Below are 18900 nucleotides of genomic sequence, written 5' to 3'. Positions count from 1 at the left end.
TAACAGTTAAGAGCTTGAATAATAGTAATGCTTACGGGACGGATGGTATTCCTACCAGCTTTCTAAAAGATTCCCTTATAGTTATTGCATATTATATCACGGATATCATAAATACATCGATTGTAACTGGGAAAAAACCCCTCGTAAACCCTCTTCACAAGAAAGGAGACAAGGACGACCCTGGTAATTATAGACCTGTTTCTGTCCTTCCGGTGTTATCGAAAGTAATGGAAAAGATTGTGTAATCAGTTAATGGAACAACTAGAAAAAAATAATTTTATTTCTAACACTCAACATGGATTCCGTGAAGGTTTATCAACAGAAACAGCTTTAGATGAAAATTAACAGAAATGAAAATTTATAAAAATATTGATGGAAAAAAAAAAGTTTCCATATTAATTTTATGCGACCTATCAAAGGCAATCGATAGTGTCAACCATGATGAATTGTGTAAATCTCTTAAGGAACATCACATTGATACTTTCTGGTTTCGGGATTACTTGGGAGGGATAGGAGTCAGGTAGTTAGATTAGGAGACGTTTAAATTACGTAAATTCTTGTATTGAAAAGGTTGAATTTGGGGTCCCACAGGGATCTGTCCTAGGCCCAATTCTGTTTTTAATACGTTAATGATATGATTAAATACATAGAAAACTGCCTGCTGATTCAATATGCTGATGACACCCAAGTTCTTTTGGCTGATCAAATAGAAAATCTAGATGCCTCGATTAAAAGGGCTGAACTAATATTGCTCAAAATTAAGAAATAATTTCTATAAAAAAGGGCTATTATTAAATGCCACCAAAACACAGTGCATGTTTGTGGGTAGCTCACAGTATATTAGCAAAATTCCAGATGACATTGTAATAAAATGCGATGGGGATGAAGTAAAGATAAGTCAACATGTGAAAAATCTAGGTCTACACATGGACAGGTATATGACATTCAGTACTCACATTGACGAGCTGAGTAGAAAAGTTAGTGGCATTCTAAGTATCTAAGTAGTAAGTAAAAGATTACTTTGATGATACTACTCGAGCTTTGATTGTAGAAAGTCTGGTCCCGAGTGTAATAAACTACTGTATTAAGATATGTGCGGTAACTAATGATATGCACATGGAAAAAGCTAAAAAAAAATCCAAAACTTTGCAGGTAGAGTAGCCGTTATTGGGGTGTGAAAAAAAAAAAAAAAAAAAAAAACACGATCACATCACCCCAACCCTCCAGCAATTAAAGTGGATAAAATTAAAAGAAAAGTGTATGTACGATGTTTGTGTTTTTAAAAGTTTGAGAAAAGAATATCCCAACTGGCTATACACATTTCCTACAGTTGGTAATTGTAGGAATGCATTAACAAGACAGAATGAAAATCTATATGTAGACAGCTATCGAACGGATTTGGGTTCACGCTCGATGACAATAAGGGGCCCAGCTTGCTGGAATAAACTACCTCTGGAAATAAGAAAATGTATAGCTAGATGTTAGTTCTGATTTATTCAAAAGGAAACTTAAGCAATACTTCGTAAATTTTACTTGAATGTATATATATCCTAGACTTTTACAATCCAATTATTGTGAATTTTATGTAATTTATATTGTTATGTAGCAGAATAACCATTTTATAATGGAATAAAGGTTTTTGACTTTGACTTAATGCTCCTATCTACCACTCGCTCTGCCATTCGCCTCGGCCCTTCCAAAACTGCTTCCCTATAGCTTTTAAACTCTGGTACAACCTCAGCTACTTCAGTCCTAACACTAACACTCCTACTCTTTTTCATACACCTAAATAAATCGTAATCTTCTACTATTTCTAAAATGACAATTTGTCGAAAATTGCATTTTTCCTAACTATACAAACCTGAGGTCCTTTAACAATAGGAAGGTAACTAGCGGCAGCTGGGACGGTCGTAAGCTTCGAACAAGGGGAGAACGGTAGTTAACTGCTTGTCCGATCGTGCGCGCGCCCGAGAGGTGAAGAATCACTTTTGCTTTAGGCCCATGCAAAAAGTTTGCAGAGTGAGGGGTAGGCATGGCATGAGGTGGGACTATATGTAAAGGACCTCAGGTTTGTATAGTTGGAAAAATGCAATTTTCGACAAATTGTTTCATTTGTTCCGATACGTAATACAAACCCTCGGTCCTTTAACAATAGGAAGACTCACTTCTTTGGTGGGAGGAATCTGAGTCTTTTTGGTGAACAGACTGGTGTTCGTCCAACCCTGGAGTGCCCTCCCCTGGTCGTAAGAGCAAGGGAGGGATCCAAACCTCTGTCCGATTGATCGGGGTGTGCACCGCAGGATCAATGGTCAGACCTCTGGGCCAAGTACTAAGAGAGAGGCAAGCGTATCTCTTCGTACCAGCAAGCAAGAACTTGTTCCTGTTTGCAAGAGACAATCATAAAATGATGGGTTTGTCTCAATTTGGCATCCACTTCCTCCCCCTTGTTGGAGGAAGTGGTGGATATTTACTCCTATCCCTACTGAAAGGGATAGGATGGTGCTCTATTGAGTAGCTCACCTGCATCTCGTCCTTACCCAGCAGGGTGACGACCGTGTCCCTCTACCCAAAGGTAGAGGGAAGAAAAAGATGGGAAGAGGAGCCAGTCACACTCTCATTCCTCATCCATTCTTACGGTCACACCAGGACTCGATGCTGTTCAGCCTCCGCGAGGGTCTGGGTTAACTACACAACGTGTTGAGCAACCACCACGGTTCCCAAGGAAAAGATCCAAGGAACTGTGGGCAATATCCTGAAGGTAGAAGGAGGTGCATGCGGTCCGGTTGGACCAGGCGCCTGCCTTCATTACCTGCGCCACGAGAAGTTCTTGCGGAACGCGAGAGAATGATGAAGAGGCGTCCGCACTCATCCTGGGTGTCGAGTTTCTTCAGACAGCTCCGTCGCACCTTCACAGGACAAAGCAGCATAGCCTTCGTATCGGAGGCGGTGGACGTCCATTAGGGAGGGTATTGTGAAGGACTCGAACCAATCGTCAGTTACCGAAGGGTTTCTGAGTCTTCGCTACGAAGATCGGTACGAAATCGAGCGTCACAAATCCCCATCCCTTTGTGCTTGACTTCTCAAGAGAAGTCATGCAGTTACCTAAGACGAAAGAAGGGAATAGTCGTATGACCTATCCCTCTTCTCGACTTTGGTTATGTACAGTACTCATACTGACAAGCTATTAAGACGAAGTAATGATTGCTCTGGAACAACCGAACTAACGTCCCACAGCATAGTTCGTAACTGACTCGGACGCTCTGACAGCTGCCGACTGACTGGTTCGGAATCAGTAGAGGCAAGTTGTCCAAGCATCCGGGTAAGTCACGTGACCTTCGCCCTTTCAAAGAGTTATGCTGAGAGAAAACAAACAAATAAAATATTTGTTAGTCACCGATGCCGGACGGCGCGGCGATGATTCTCTTAATGCATAAGCTCAAAAGGCGAAAGTCAATTGCCTTCAAAAAGACCGAGGTCCCTGATGGCAAGAAAATCTCATAGACGTTGAATCTCAGCTTAAGGAGAAACAACACTATGTGACGTTGAAGACGAAGGTAGGCAATGAATGCAACCTACGTCTCCAGCTGAATCGAGAGAAGGAATCTCAAGATTCTAAACCTGTGCTTACAAATGACTGAAAACGCTAACCGCCATTTCATTGCTGTCCGTTGTGCAATGAAAGCGGGGCGTTCTTCAGTAATGAAACACAGGGGAGAGCCGCTTGAAGAACTGCTTCTCATGGCTGAACGTTTGGAAGTAGAGCTGGCAGGTGTGGGAGTAGGCGATGTCTTCAATACATCTGCTAATCCGGGGTGAACAATGAACAATTGTACACCTCCGAATACAAGATATTTTGAGGACAAACTCAGATTCCGCAAAAATCATTCGCATTATCGGGATACGATGCAGCAAGAGACTATTACAGAATTCTGTTTACCGTGCGGTAAAACAGAAAGATGAGAGTCGAATAGATATCTCTGTTTTAAAATTCTCGCAATACCGAAGACGATGAATACTAGCGTTTCTCAGCAGTAGATGGTCATTCATGTATGCGAGAATCCCGTTAATCAGAGACTTAAGTCCGTGATTGTTGGCAGAGATACGGTTGTTATTCAATCAAAGCAGGTGAGAAAGACATAAAACAACCGTCTATCTCAAAGCGGCAGCTGATACTGAAATGCCTCGGGCAATTCAATACGCAGTAGCTGTCGCTGTACTCGTCATCCTGAGTTGGCCAAAGTAATCCTTTCCACGAAGGAAGCGTTCGGCTAGAACCACCGAGCATAAAAAGATATGCTCGAGCAATTATATTTAAGCGAAACGAATTTCGGTAAATATAAAGCTAAAATGGTGTTGTTGTGACAACACCATAAGTATATAAAATTGAAACTGGAAACTCCTGGGAGGTTGCAGGCACCCGGGTTGCAGTTCAATTAGAAATACTTTTCGTCTAAGTCGCAATCCGTAGAATAACCAGGATATGCGCCTACCCCTCGGACCATTCAACTGCTTAGCAGAATCATGTCGCGAGGTTAATATACGTAGTATATTTGTAGGATTCTGAACAACGATCTTCCATCAAACCTAAATTCTTTCCTTCAAGAAAACAAAATAAGGATTGGAGATCGACCACCTTCGTTCTCTATTAAAGAGAGTGAAGGAGAAGTCTTCCTCGAAGGAAAGCTTCAATGGTGAACCAGAATACTAAGACGATAGTTCCAGCCAAACTGGATATTCCCGTCCGTTCTTCTCTATTCCAGGTTTGGTCGCCTACTGTGAGATAGTCTTCTTTCAGCAGCAGTCTTCTTTCCTAATGCTAGAAATTCCAGGAATTCGAGCATAGGCGAGGTTCCCGATTATCGTGTAACATATCGGGGATTCTCGTCTCGCTCACTTTGGACCGTGGTCTCGCCTAAGTGTTTGGAGATCGTAAGAAACTCTAAACACTCTGAATGCGCTAGAAATTCCGTAGAATTCTAAGCAGTCTGCGAAACCCCCACCGAATTCGTCAAACGATATCGGCTGGTGGTCCTCTCGATTCCCGTAGAAATCGAGAATGGGGCAGGATCCCTCCTCAACGACCGGGGCTTACGTCAGGTAGGACCCGAAGGTCCCCCCTGGTAGCGCAGTCCCCAACGTGGGATCCTACAGAGAAATCTCTGTAGGATCCTTCCCCTTTCCCTCGTAGCCGTAAGGAGAGAGGGAATGGGGAGGAATTGGATACTCGCTCGCCTTCCCAGTGGAACTAGCAGTTGGAGAAGAGTAGGAGCAGCCATCGCCTTGCGGCGATGGCCTCTCAGAGTCTGGGAAAACGTATCGTCAGGAGAAAACGTTTTTCCCGAGGAGGGTTACGAACTCTCACTGTAGGTAAGGGTCTGCCGCCACTGTGAACGTCGTCTGGGTGGGGCTGATCGACACCTGACAGGAGAGAGCCGATACCGTCCACCGACTCATTCCAGTCCTCGTCGAGGTCGAAACCTCTCAGGAGGACCGAAGGAGTATTTAAATACGGTGTCCGAAGACACGTAGAAATGCCGCTGTCGCAGTAGAGGAGGTGGAAGTAGCTTGATCGACCGGCCAGAACTGAGAGAGCCTTCTTGTCCGGAGACGAGAGACTCTGGTTCAAGACAGAATCGGTAAGCTCCGATCGCGGCATACCCACCGTCGGTTTGGGTTCCCTCCCTCTGGGCCCCAAAACGACTCGAGCAGAGACATGGGCTCTGCTGGTGGGAGCGGCGATCCTTCCCCCGGTCGTTGTGCTGACGAATCAGTGCAATAACCTGGGTAAAGTTACTCTGAATCTCGGAAGTTACAGCGTCTTGAGGAGTAGGACCGTCCAGTCCCTCCAACAAGAGCAGCTCCCAGGACCCTCCTCCTTCAGAAGAAGGACCAGCAACAAAAGATCCTGACGGTTTGCCTCCAATCACTTGCGCGTACGTCCTGGTGGTCCTAAGACCAACCTGACACGTGCGGCGTCGTGACGGATCGTGAGCGGCGCATCTCTCACGATCACTCCTATATACCTAGCTCTTCCTGGCGTATGCCGAGGAAGTTGAAGGTATCGGAGAGACAGAACTGACGCTACCCCCACCCCTCTCCCCCTGACGGTCGCCTCCAATCACTTCGCGTACGTCCTGGTTGGTCCTAAGACCCATACGTGGCACGTGCGGCGTCGTGACGGGATCGTGAGCGGCGCACCTCTCACGATCACTCCTAGCTACCTCGCTCTTCCCGGTGTTAGCCCGAGGAAGTTGAAGGTAGTGGAGAGACAGACCTGACGCTCCCCCCCCCCGCTCGCTGGCAGGACCAGCGTACGTGGGGGCTGCAGCCGATCACCAACCCGCGGTGGGGATCGATCTGCAGGCCTGGCCGTGCCGCTCACCTGTGGCGAGCGGCTCGACTGAGCACGTCGACCCCGGTCCGTGCGTCAGACGAGCTGCTGCTGGTCACCGTATCCGCCCGGTCCCTGTGGGAGCGGCGGTCAGGTGAACCTGCAGAGCTCGCTTTCGCCGTGAGAACCGGTGAGCGTCCTCGCGCACGTCAAACCGCTGGTACCAGCCGAAGGCTGGTACCGTCGGTCGAGGGGACCTGGGGGACCTCTTCCCCAGCCTCACTCCCGTGGCCGGTCAGAGACCGTCACGTCCACACCGAGGTACCGGCTGGTCGCTGCAGAGCGTCCGCTGGCCTGGCGAGAGTCACCTGAGCGGCTCTCGACAGTCTTCTGCTCCGTGCCTCGGTCATGACGCTGAGCGAACTCAGGCGTCTTAACTTTGGCTGCACGGTCACCCGAAGGAGATCGTACACTCGGAACTTCTCGCGGACGAGAAAACCGAGCCGGTACCTGGCTTAGCAGCAGAGCTGCCAAGACAGGCGAGGGTGTACCAGCGGTAGCCAGCACACCCTTGGTCCCCGTCTTCTTCTTCTTCTCAGAGGGAGACGGGCCCCGTTCCCGAAGGAACAGGAGGACCAGCAGAAGAACCCCCCCGTCACACCGGAATGTGACGAGCCCTTCGAAGTTCCCGAAGGAGTCTCTTAGGGGGAATAACAAAACCCGGTTACCAGCTGGTCGCTGCGAGAGCGGCCGCTGGCCTGGCGAGAGTCACCTGAGCGGTTCTCGCCAGCCTTCTGCTCCGTGCCGTGGTCTTGGCGCCGAGCGAACTCTGGCGCCGAAACTTTGGCTGCACGGTCTCCCGAGAGAGCGTACACTCGGGATCTCCCGCGAACGGAGACCGAGCCGGAACCTGGCGTAGCGGCATCGCCGCTAGCACCAGGCGAGGAAGTACCAGAGCTAACCGATACTCCTCTGGTCCCCCGTCTATCTCTTCCTTAGGGAAAGGGAGACGGGCCCGTCCCCGAAGGAGCAGGAGGACCAAGCAGAAGGACCCCCGTCCCACCTCGGTGGGACGGGCCCTTAGAAGTTCCCAGAAGGAGACTTCTAGGGGGGGGAGCAGCCTTCTTCTTCTTCGGCTTATGGGCCTTAGAAGTCGAAGGGGAAGAGGCAGCAACAGACGAAGATGACACCTTCCTCTTCTTCGTCAGCTCACGCAGGACAGTCGTCAGGTCCTCCATCCAGGCCGGAGTCGGGCCTATTGCCGAAGCAACACAGCCCGACTGCACCTGTCCGGAAGGACCTGGGACTGGGGAAGACACACCATGGGCAGGACCAGCATGGACAGGCGCAGGAACCAGGAGCGACAGGAACAGCAACCAGCTCAGGAGCGGCAGGAACAGCGGCAGCGGTAAACACAGAAGGGACAGCCAAGCCAGTAGCGGGAACCACATCAGCGACAGGTACGGCAGGACCAGCCATCGCCTCGTAGAATCATCGGCAGCCAGCGTGGTACTGGCGGCCGGTCCAGGGCGAGCTGCTGGAACAGCGGAAGTCTGGGGCAGGCAACACGAAGAAAACACAGGCGGCGGCGGCATACCCCTCCTCGGTACGGCGGCGACCGGCCCTGAAGAGCGGCAGACGGCGTCACCGACACAGCATGGGGAGTGTAGACCAGCGGGGGGAAGCAGCATAAGCGGCCGTGAAGGTTGTAGTGGAGACCACTCCAAGGTCACCGCCCCAGACCTCGCTAGACTCTGCAGCAGATCGTGGATGCTAGGCACGCCCTGCAGCCGCAGTGGTCCATACCTGTCCAAGGTCGTCTCCCACGGCTGTAGCACCTGCGGTAGCACAGACAGATAGTAAGAGGGGTTCCCTCACGCACGGGGGGGGGAGACATGCCCCCACCCCGAACGGAAGGAAGACCCCAAAAACAAATACGAGGAAGCTGAGCGGGGGGGCAGGAAAGAAGACGAAGAATCGGATACCAAGGGAGTCGCGGGAGAGCTTTCCGACGACTTCCTGGCAGACCTTCGCTTCCCCTACCCCCGCACAGCAGTGAAAAGTAATATGAAAATGAAACAGAATACTGCACTTGCGATTCACTTCATAGAACTTAAAGAGGGAAAATCAATTCCCGGTAAGAGCGGAAACTTGATCCATAATAATATGATGCTATCATAAATATATATGAAAATGAACAATACTGCACTTGCTATTTTCACTTTCACAGCAATAAATCGTAAGGATTAATTCCCGGGTAAGAGCGGAAATTGATCCAAAATTAAATTTGATGCAATTAATAAATGAAAATGAAAAGAAAACTGCATTGCGAATCCACTTTCATTGCATTCTATTCATACAAAATAAGAGGCTCTTGCCGAGCGCAATCAAGCTCTCGGCAACGAACGCACAGGGCAAAAATATAATGAAAAAGAGTACTACGTCTTTCAATTACACACTTTCGCGCCCAAAATACATGACTCGGCGCGAGTGCGCCCGCCCTCGGCACCCGAGACATAATTCAAGGGTTCAATTCATGAAAAGAGCGGAAATCGCCGTCTCTAACGGCGATAGCTCCATGTTGATTCATAATTAAGTAATGAAAATGAAAACAGTGTACTTACAGTTTCATTTTCAAGTCAAACCAAACCATTAGTAGAAAACACAATATAAACAAAGCATACGACGATGAAGCGGGCAGAGAGCGATGACGAACACGTCCTTCACACCCGCGGCCGAAAGCAAAAGTGATTCTTCACCTCTCGCGCGGGCGCGCGCACGATCGGACAAGCAGTTAACTACCGTTCTCCCCTTGTTCGAAGCTTACGACCGTCCCAGCTGCCGCTAGTTACCTTCCTATTGTTAAAGGACCGAGGGGTTTGTATTACGTATCGGAACAAATGTCATTTCACATCAACCTTTCATTCGTCCATTGCATTTTCTCCTTACGTTTCAGATTTGCAAACTCTTATGCACTCTCTGGTACAGTCGCCAACAACTCCTTACACTCATTTATCCCTTCGTCCCCAGATTTTTCCCTGTCTAATGTTTCTAACCTACAGACATACAATGACGACTCACCAACATTCATTCTTGCCTCTTCAAATTCTTGCTTTCTCCTATATCTAACGCTACTCTTTACCTCTTTGCCTGTTCTACAATCTTAGCTTTCACACTCTCATACGGCACATTCCCTACACTCATCATTACCCCATACATACTCAACAAAAATCTCATCTAAAAGCTACCTAACTCTCTTGCCCAGACTATCTTGTTATACCCCATACTTTGCCTCACAGTACTTCTCATATTCTTTAAAAAAAGTCCCCTTTATGTCCCTACTACCATATTCCTTGTATTGTGCACATCAGGGTACCTCTCTCATATACACAGCCTTTCGTATTTCCTGCTCACTCTCATTCTCACTTTCGCTCCTTCCATTCTGACCCCTTCTTTCCCTCTTCCGAATACAGTGAATCCACTTCCATACTCGCGTCCGTACTCTTGACTACGCTCTTCTTACCTTTCTTCTTTCTACCTACCAGTTTCCACTCACTGCTATCCAAATCATACTCTCAGCCTTTCCCCAATGTATTCAGTCCCTAGTCTCATCCTGTCCGTCACCCTTACTAACCTTCTTTCCTTTGGTCTTCTTCTTTTCCCCATCCCCCTTCTTATTCTTGTCCTCAGGTGTATCCTTATCCTGTGTCCTCCCCTTACCTATCGGAACCAAATCACCTTCGTCACTCGTACTCTCATCCACTTGCTCTTTCCCTTTCTTTACCACTCCTGGCCCGTCACAAGACCCAGTAGGCCTACCTCCTACAGCTCCCTCTCCCATGAATCCCTTCATCATTTCCTGCATCATCTCTTGCACTGCATTCATCATCACCCCGAATTTTTCGTCCATTTTCTCAACCATTCTCTCTTCCGCTCCTTTCACCTCTTCTTTCATTTCCACTTTCGCACTCTTTGGCATTCCTCTCATTTCCTCTAACTCGCTCTTCAGCTCCTCACACACTACCCTCAACCTATCATTCTCCACTTCCAATCTTTCCTTAGTTTCCCTCGCCAACCGTAACTCCTCCTTCAGCCTCTCTATCTCCTTCAACCCTTCTATCCTCACTTTCTCCACGAATCGCACAACTCAATACCCCAATCGTCCTGCAGCTTCCGCACCAACAGTCCCTGTTCGGGCGCCAAAAAATAATGTGGCGGGATCACAAGATTAAAAAACAAGTGACAAATCCCCCCCAACATAAACCTAATCAATCCAGCTGCCAAACCCACCCTCAAGTCACACTTTCCTCTTTACACTACAGAATAAAGGCAGGACAATTGACCTAGGCTACATCTACACACAGAAAAAACAAACAAACACATGTACTTGCCAACCACTCCAGATACTACGGGATATGCTGTACTGTCTGCCGGTCAAGGTCGCTGAGACCCCCAACAACAACCACCAAGAACCACAACCCAACAACAACACAACACCCAAGGACTACAACCAACAACTCAACAACCAAGGACCACAACAACAACCGAGGAACACAACCACAACTCAACAACACAGCAAACAACCAAGTAACACAACCACAACCTAACAACACAGCAAACAACCAAGGAACATAACCTCACACATAACAACAAAACTCAACAACACAACAAAAGACCACTGCACAAGCAACACAAAAAATCGTAACAGCACAGGCACAACAACTCTAAGCAAACAACACTAACTTAACAACAACTAAATAACAAACAAAAACACACAACTCGGCTGAATATCAGTGCCTTCAACCAACTGCTCCTGACACTACTGACTGTCACAGGCTCTAACCCAAGACTGACTAGTAGTTAATTAAAAGATGACTGTCCCACTCAAAACACAGATCTCTTATCTACAAGAGCACCAGCAGCCAACCCAGAACCCACCGACAGCCAATTCAGTCGTTAACCATCCAACCACCAGTTGCCCTATTCTCTCTCTCTCTCTCTCTCTCTCTCTCTCTCTCACACACACACACACACACACACAGACGTTGTCAAATGGAACTCCATAACTCCTCCATACAGCAACGGGACCAATGGCTTTGCGTGACTTCCGAACCACGTCGAGAGTGAACTTCTATCACCAGAAATACACATCTCTGATCCCTCAGTGGAATATACCCGAGAATTGAACTCGCGGTCACCGAGGTGGCAGACCAAGACGACACGTTACTGAGGGCGTTCTTAGGAGTATTTACGATAATAAATTGTCGATGAAAAATCACATACTGCATATTGTTAAAAAAAAAAAAAAAAAAAAAAGAAAAAAAAACTATAACTATCATATTAGAAACATCATTGCATTTATAAGAAAATATTTCAACGAAGATACTCCGAAGACAGCAATTTGTAACCAAATACTTCCGAAGATTAACTACCGCAACGCTATATACTACTAAGAAAATTGCAAGGAGCACAAAATAGAGCAGTCAGATTAATAGAAGGAGTACGTTACTGTGACAGAATAACCCCGACACTAAACGAGCTACATTGGCTCCTAATTAAAGCAAGAATAAAATATTATATACTTCTTACGTACAGTCTTTAAAAAACTAAAATATGGTGAACCACCATATCTCAGAAATTATTCACATTTCTTTAGACCTGAATACAGTGATCAGAGGCGTGCAAGTGAAGCATATGGGCCATTTGAACCTAGAACAAGTTGTAAGTCAGGTGTGAGAGAGCATGATTGTCATTGTAGTACACCAACAGCAACAAAATACCGATTGAAATGAAACCCATACAAGAAGAAAACAAATTTTAAGAAAGAACTAAAGACTCTCCTATTCTGCAGGAGCTTCGATACTTATGAGATTACACTAAAAGACAATTATAAAACAAAAGCAGCAACTTAGTTAGAAAACGCACAATTGGGCCCGCCCGAGAAATAATAATCCCTGTGGAGGGCTGGACATAAAACCAAAGTCAACAAGTGTACACACTGCAACGCCCATACAGCGTATAGTGCAACTTGTCACCCCTATTATAGATAGCCTTTCGTATTTGTGGTGTGCCTTTGATGTATGCTTATATTTGCAATATTTGGCTTTCACTTCCAATTTGCAATTTACAGGTCGTCGTCGTCAGAAATGAGTGTTGTACATATGCATGGAATATCCTTTAATATGTTATTGATAATGTCATCTTCGTTCTTTTATTTTGGGTTTAAGTTTATAACCTCATTTACTGATATATTACCGATTCCCTGAATCTCTGTTTTTACTTTTTTCTAAGGTTAACTGGAAATCTTGATTGATTCTGCATAATTTTTGTCCATATTTGTCGTAATCTTTACAGAATAATCTTATCAACATTGTCAATTTTGTTTTGAACTTCACCTATACCGCTGTGTTTGCTTTTATTTTTTTTTTTTTTAATTAATGAGTTTTTTTGTGCGTTCTTTGTTTAGGCCTTGCAATTGTTACAGATGTACCTACAATATGTTGTCACTTGAAAGTATGCTGGTGTATTTATCCCCTATTCCCGAGCAAGCGTAGTGGAACCATGTACTACATAAACCAAACAAGTAAAACATACTGAAATAATTGCTGAACTATTACGTATTATCAGCCTCGATCTCCTGCTTTCCTACGTTTTGCAGATTTGGGCAAAGTTTTTGACAGTGAACTACATAAAGCTACAAAAAGAGGTGCACCTATGCTCTATATTTAATTGGTATTTTATATTGCTGGTTCTTCACATACAATTCTGTGTCAAATGAGGTAAAGTATTGTCGTACTACACCTTCGGCTCGTTAATCGGGCTTCTGCAAAGGGCATTCTTCTCTCCACAGTTATTTAATACGAACAGAGATGTCCTGAATGTCAAACTGAACTCGCCCGTCCCATAATCGGTTACACAGTCAACAAAACCACAATAAACAACCTCTGTTACGCCGGCGATATGTGGTACACGTGCGAACCGAACCTTGTATTTGTAAAACCGATTTATTGTAACAAAAACGCAAGTGTGGACGGTTCCTCGAACCCGAACCCCGAACCCGCGAGGTTCGAGGCTCGGTTCGCCCTCCGTCCCGCCAATTGTCGGTTTTTGGGCTCCGAATCAAAGGGAGGTCTCTTTGAACGTTACGCCATGTGTGGACGGGACCTGTATGACACGCGTAACAACAGAGGTTGCTGAACTTGTTAACACCGACTATGAACAAGACCGTCCATAGTAGAGTCCCTTGTTTTGGTCAGTCAGTACGTATATGTCTACCATGGCTGATTGAAGTGACGAAGAGGGCCTTCAATTTATTAGCTATTACGAAGAAAAGACTTTACTGTGGCCAGAAACTTCTTGGAATCTCATGTCAGCGAGTAATTCCCGACCACTGTATTTTACCCTTCTAGTATATAACCTTGATTGCCACCATCTTCTTTTATTTCGCTTCATCTTCGTTAAATAATGTGTATAAATATACGCGGCAGCTGCTACTTGCATGGTGGCCATCGTCGGTAAACTACCCGGACAGAGACAGACTGGTGATCGCAGTGGATTGAAATGAAGTTACGTGCTTAAACGTGGTTACGGTTCGTCCCTCTTACATTTTGACACCTTGTAAACCGTATATGCGTAACTCAGTTACACATACAAGGTTCGGCTCTCACGTGTGTACCCACCTTAACTGATCATATTGATTTCCAAACAGTGCAAGACGATAACGGTCGAATACCCATCTTGAAAACCGAGATGATTATTAGGTGACTGAACGGTCCTTAATTTGTTAACTGAATTTGTGCGCAAGTCCAAACCACACTTCGTCCTTTCATTTTACTTTGGTAAAATTCTAGAGTTTCAAAGAACAAGAACATTGCAGTAGACCTAGACAACAAAGACCTACTCCTAACTCTCCTTCATCTCTCATTATCGTTCTTACTCAGTTTGATTTTCGCAGTTGGTATAATTATTATAGTTTCTGTGAATTATTAGTAGTGTCTCTCGCCGCCATTGTATACATTCATTTACACAAGAAAATCCAGTACCCTGAGATTTCATTAAGTTATCCATTAAATAACGATGTGTCAACTATTTTTAGGTAGCATATATATATATATGAAATAATTATCACATCGAACCGTGATTCATTTATATATCTTCAAGCTACAAAATGTCCTTTAATATCTAAATTCACTCTACCTCCCAAATGATAATATATGATATATGAATTTGGGAGGTTAAAGTGAATTTAGATATTAAAGGACATTTGTAGCTTGAATGATATATAAATGAATCACGGTTCGATGTGATAATTATTCATAACAAAAAGGCTACGTGCTGTCAAACGCTCAAATTGGCTAACGTGGTAGACGGGGTTTCATATCGATTTTAATTACGAAAGCACCGAGTTCGAGGGTGATTTGTAAGGTCAGAATCGATATGAACTTATAGCGTTTCTGTTGGCTGATTGGATAGCGTCACTGACTGTCCTAATTTCGTCCCCGTCCACTTGGACGGTGGTTCGATCCCATGGGGGGACGAAATTATTATCAACTAAAAAAATTCCCCTTCTGTACATATATGAAAATATATAATTTGGGAGGTAGAGTGAATTTAGATATTAAAGGACATTTGTAGCTTGAATGATATATATATATATATAGATATATATATATATATATAAATTATATATATATATATATATATTTATCAGGTAAACAAAAACATCAAGAATACCAGATGGTTAATTGTCAAAAGGGTAAAAATCCTGGATTATCTCTGATTTTTACCCTTTTGACAATGAACCATCTGGTATTCTTGATCTATTTGTTTACCGGATAACTTTCTTCAGTTGTATTTAATTCGTTCCTTGACAATGTCTTAGTAAAGACGAAAGCGCTTGGATTTTGCCTATCATTTCCCTGTGGTATTAGCTTACACACACACACACACACACACACACACACATATATATATATATATATATATATATATATATATATATATTATATATATATATATATATATATATATATAATAAGCCAATACCAAAGGGAAATGATAGGCAAAAAATCCATGCGCTTTTGTCTTACTAAGAAATTGTCAAGGAATGACAATTTCTTAGCTTATATATATATATATATATATATATATATATATATATATATATATATATATATATAAGCTAACACCACAGGAAAATGATAGGCAAAATCCAAGCGCTTTCATCTTTACTAAGAAATTGTCAATGAACGAATTAAAATACAACTGGAAAGAAAGTTATCCGGTAAACAAATAGATCAAGAATACCAGATGGTTAATTGTCAAAATGGGTAAAAAATCAGAGATAATCCATGATTTTTACCCTTTTGACAATTAACCATCTAGTATTCTTGATGTTTTGTTTACCTGATAACTTTCTTTCCAACTGGGTTTCATTCGTTCCTTGACAATGTTATAGTAAGGAAGAAAGCGCTTGGATTCCTGCCTATCATTTTCCTGTGCTATTCCCTTATTTAATGAAGTCACGTGCATCTACTGTGTTTTTTAAGTATATATATATATATATATATATATATATATATATATATATATATATATGTGTGTGTGTGTGTGCGGGTGTGTGTGTGTGTGTAGTATACAACAGGAAAAGTAGTCGAGACATCAATATTAATGAATAATAATCTAACGAAAGCAAAAGTTTAAAAAAATCACTTGCTTTTTCTACTAAGAAAAGCAAAATATTGCTTTCAATAGTCTTGAGGGTATTGCGGAGCTGAGAATCAGTACTGACATAAACAATGAGAACCATTATTATGCCACAGCTGCGAAAATCAAAACAAACTTTGACAAAGCGCTAAGAAAGCAAGCGTTCCATAGACGTCTGCCCGAAAATCGATTTAAAAAGTTATTCAAGTTCGAGTCTTGATTAAAAACTGCCATCGAGATGTCAGGAGACAAGCAGTCCGTCGTCAAGCCCAAGATTGACTTAGGTCTTCTGGAAGAGGATGACGAATTCGAGGAGTTTCCAGCAGAAGGTAGGTAGCCTAGGTCCTAAGGCTGTGATTCAACCGCGGATGGACAGTCTTCCCTAATTTGAGTAATCTAACCTTTATTTTCCTTATTTTAGGGTAATAAAGCTACTCTATCCTAGCCCACGTTTTGTGTCTAGCCCAGCATTGGTTTATACCACGATAGGTAGTCGTATCCTGGACGTAGCTACCTAGCCTATCTTATGATACCTACCTAACATTAGCCTAGCTACGGCAGTTCAGATTCCATACCTTAGGTAAGGTTATCGTAGAGTGATTGGAATTCCTTAGGACAGCTTGTGGTACCATGTATGGTATGGGTGTACCTTAGGCTGTTATGGAGGTTTCGGTTCCATAGGCAGTGGGAATTGAGCCCACTGCAGTCCACATAGGGTAAATCACCATGTGGACTGGCCAACTCACCGACTATCACAGCTGGCCACCCTCCTAAAAAGTAATTTTAACGCCTCCTCACACCGGAGATGGTCCGGTGAGAGAAGGAGCTAAAGACCTCTACTCTCCTTTCGAAGTAGAAGTACCCTATTTTCTCCCAAAGTTAGAAATTAAGGCCATATTTTAAGATTTAAACAGATGGTAATGAAAAGGGTGGCCACAACACCAAAATGCTTTCAAAATTTTTACTTACGATTAAAAAACTTTAGAAGATTGACGCCATCTCGATGTTTGCGGAGTTGCTTGTGTCAACAAACTTCCCATTTCCTGTGCTAAAGCCACACACCACTTGTACCCATAAACGTTGGGGCACTTTCATCACAACAATTGTAAAACGGTCCCTTGCCACGACGTTTTTAAGGAAACAATGGTTTCATACATTCAACTTACCTGTCAGATATATACATAGCTATAGACTCCGTCGTTCCCGACAGAATTTCAAATTTCGCGGCACTCGCTACAGGTAGGTCAGGTGATCTACCGCCCTGCTCTGGGTGGCAGGACTAGGAACTATTCCCGTTTTCTAATCAGATTCTCTCTGTCGCCGGCTGTATCAACATTGTTGTTACTTCCTCCTGACTAGAATTCGTTTTTCGCAAAGCTTTTGATCATCTCTCGCTCGATATTTGGTGACGTACTTGGATCGTTTTGTTTGGCATTCGCTATCGTGGACTGTTTTTTGGACTTGGTTTTTGGAATTTGTGAATATGTCTGATTCTAGTGTTAGTTTCAGAGTGTGTGTGAATGAGGGCTGTAAGGTGAGGATTCCGAAAGCTTCGGTAGATCCTCACACTATTTGTAGGGGGTGTAGAATGGTTGAATGTTCGATTGAGAATACGTGTAACGAGTGTGAGAAACTGAGTGCACAAGAGTGGAAGAATCTTAACTTCTTACTTGAAGAAGTTAGAGAAAGATAGAGAGAGGAAGGCGGCTTATAAAACCCGCAGAATGTCTGCCTCTCATGATTTTACTATCTAGCTCTGTAGCTTCTTCCTATGATAATCATGACCATTCTGTTTCAGCCCGTTCACAAATTGCTAATCCCTCTAGTTCTGCTTCGGAATAGCAGAACTTAGAGCTTCCCATTCAAGAAAATGCAGGAAAAAGTCGCAGCATTGGAAGGTAAGGAAAGTGAATGTGGTAGTGATATTAGTGTCCCCAGTGTAGTGGAGGGGGCGTCTGGTCGTCTCTGCGACGCTCCCAGGCCTAGACCTCTTCCAAGCTCCCTGGCCCGGAGGAGAAGGAAAGTCGAAAGCCGTACGGGGGGTTGTGGAGAATCCCCAACGATCAGGCGTCCCTTCGGCAGAATCGATCGTATCGACTGCCAAGGACCGCTATAGGAAAAGCGTCCTTCGAGAGTGCTTTTCGTCGTCTAGTTTGCCTTCTCCGAGAAGAGGATGGAAGGAGTCGAATCTTTCCCGTCCTTTGAAGAGGAGTATGAAAGAGCATGAGCTCAATTCGAGTCCCGAGCGCTTCTCGGAAGGAGGAGCGCCTTCGGTAATAAAGAAGGCGAGAATACATTCAGACTCTGGGTCTGGAAGAGATCCTAGAGCGCCTTCCAGATCTCCTCTCCTATTCGGAAGATTCCTCAACCAGGAAAATTTTGAAGAAATATGCAAGAGCAATTAGCCTTGTTAGTAGGAACTCGTTATAAGGAGCCTACTCGTAAGAAGGATGATAGGCTTCCTATTAAAAGATCTAAATACCTATCTCCTGTCGGGCGCGACGCATCCTTCAGGGGAGTTGTCGCACAGGCGGCCATCTCTGGGGGGAGCGGTGCGCTAGACAGGAGAGAAGTAAGAAAGGAAGTTACTCCTGTCAAGAGTAGGGCGCCACCACCAGAAGCCAGGCTCCGAGTAGGCGCAACGAGCCAGTACAACATTCAAGATCTTCAATCAAGCGCCAAGAGTTAGCTGAAGAGGAAGATCCTGTTAGGAGTAGAGCGCTTGTGACGGAAAGCGGCCTACCGGAATCAATACTCCTACTAAACATCAGACGCATGCTAAGGATCAGGAGGGTATTTGGAACGACGTGCCTCCTAACAGACGCCAGGATCCGTCGGAGGGCCTGGAGAATACTCCTCCCAGG

The 18900-nt window shown here is 44.6% G+C and overlaps 1 protein-coding gene across 5 annotated transcripts in view; it reads right to left on the bottom strand.

Moving 5' to 3' along the window:
* Positions 1-18900, bottom strand: part of LOC135203577 (uncharacterized) — a 139970-nt gene that overhangs the window by 120017 nt on the left and 1053 nt on the right. The gene's annotated exons all lie outside the window — the stretch shown is intronic.

Source organism: Macrobrachium nipponense, chromosome 36 (genome assembly GCF_015104395.2).
Source record: "Macrobrachium nipponense isolate FS-2020 chromosome 36, ASM1510439v2, whole genome shotgun sequence".
NCBI classification, from domain to species: Eukaryota; Metazoa; Arthropoda; class Malacostraca; order Decapoda; family Palaemonidae; genus Macrobrachium; species Macrobrachium nipponense.
Note: the sequence above shows the minus strand (reverse complement) of the source record. Positions and strands in the feature narration are given on the sequence as shown.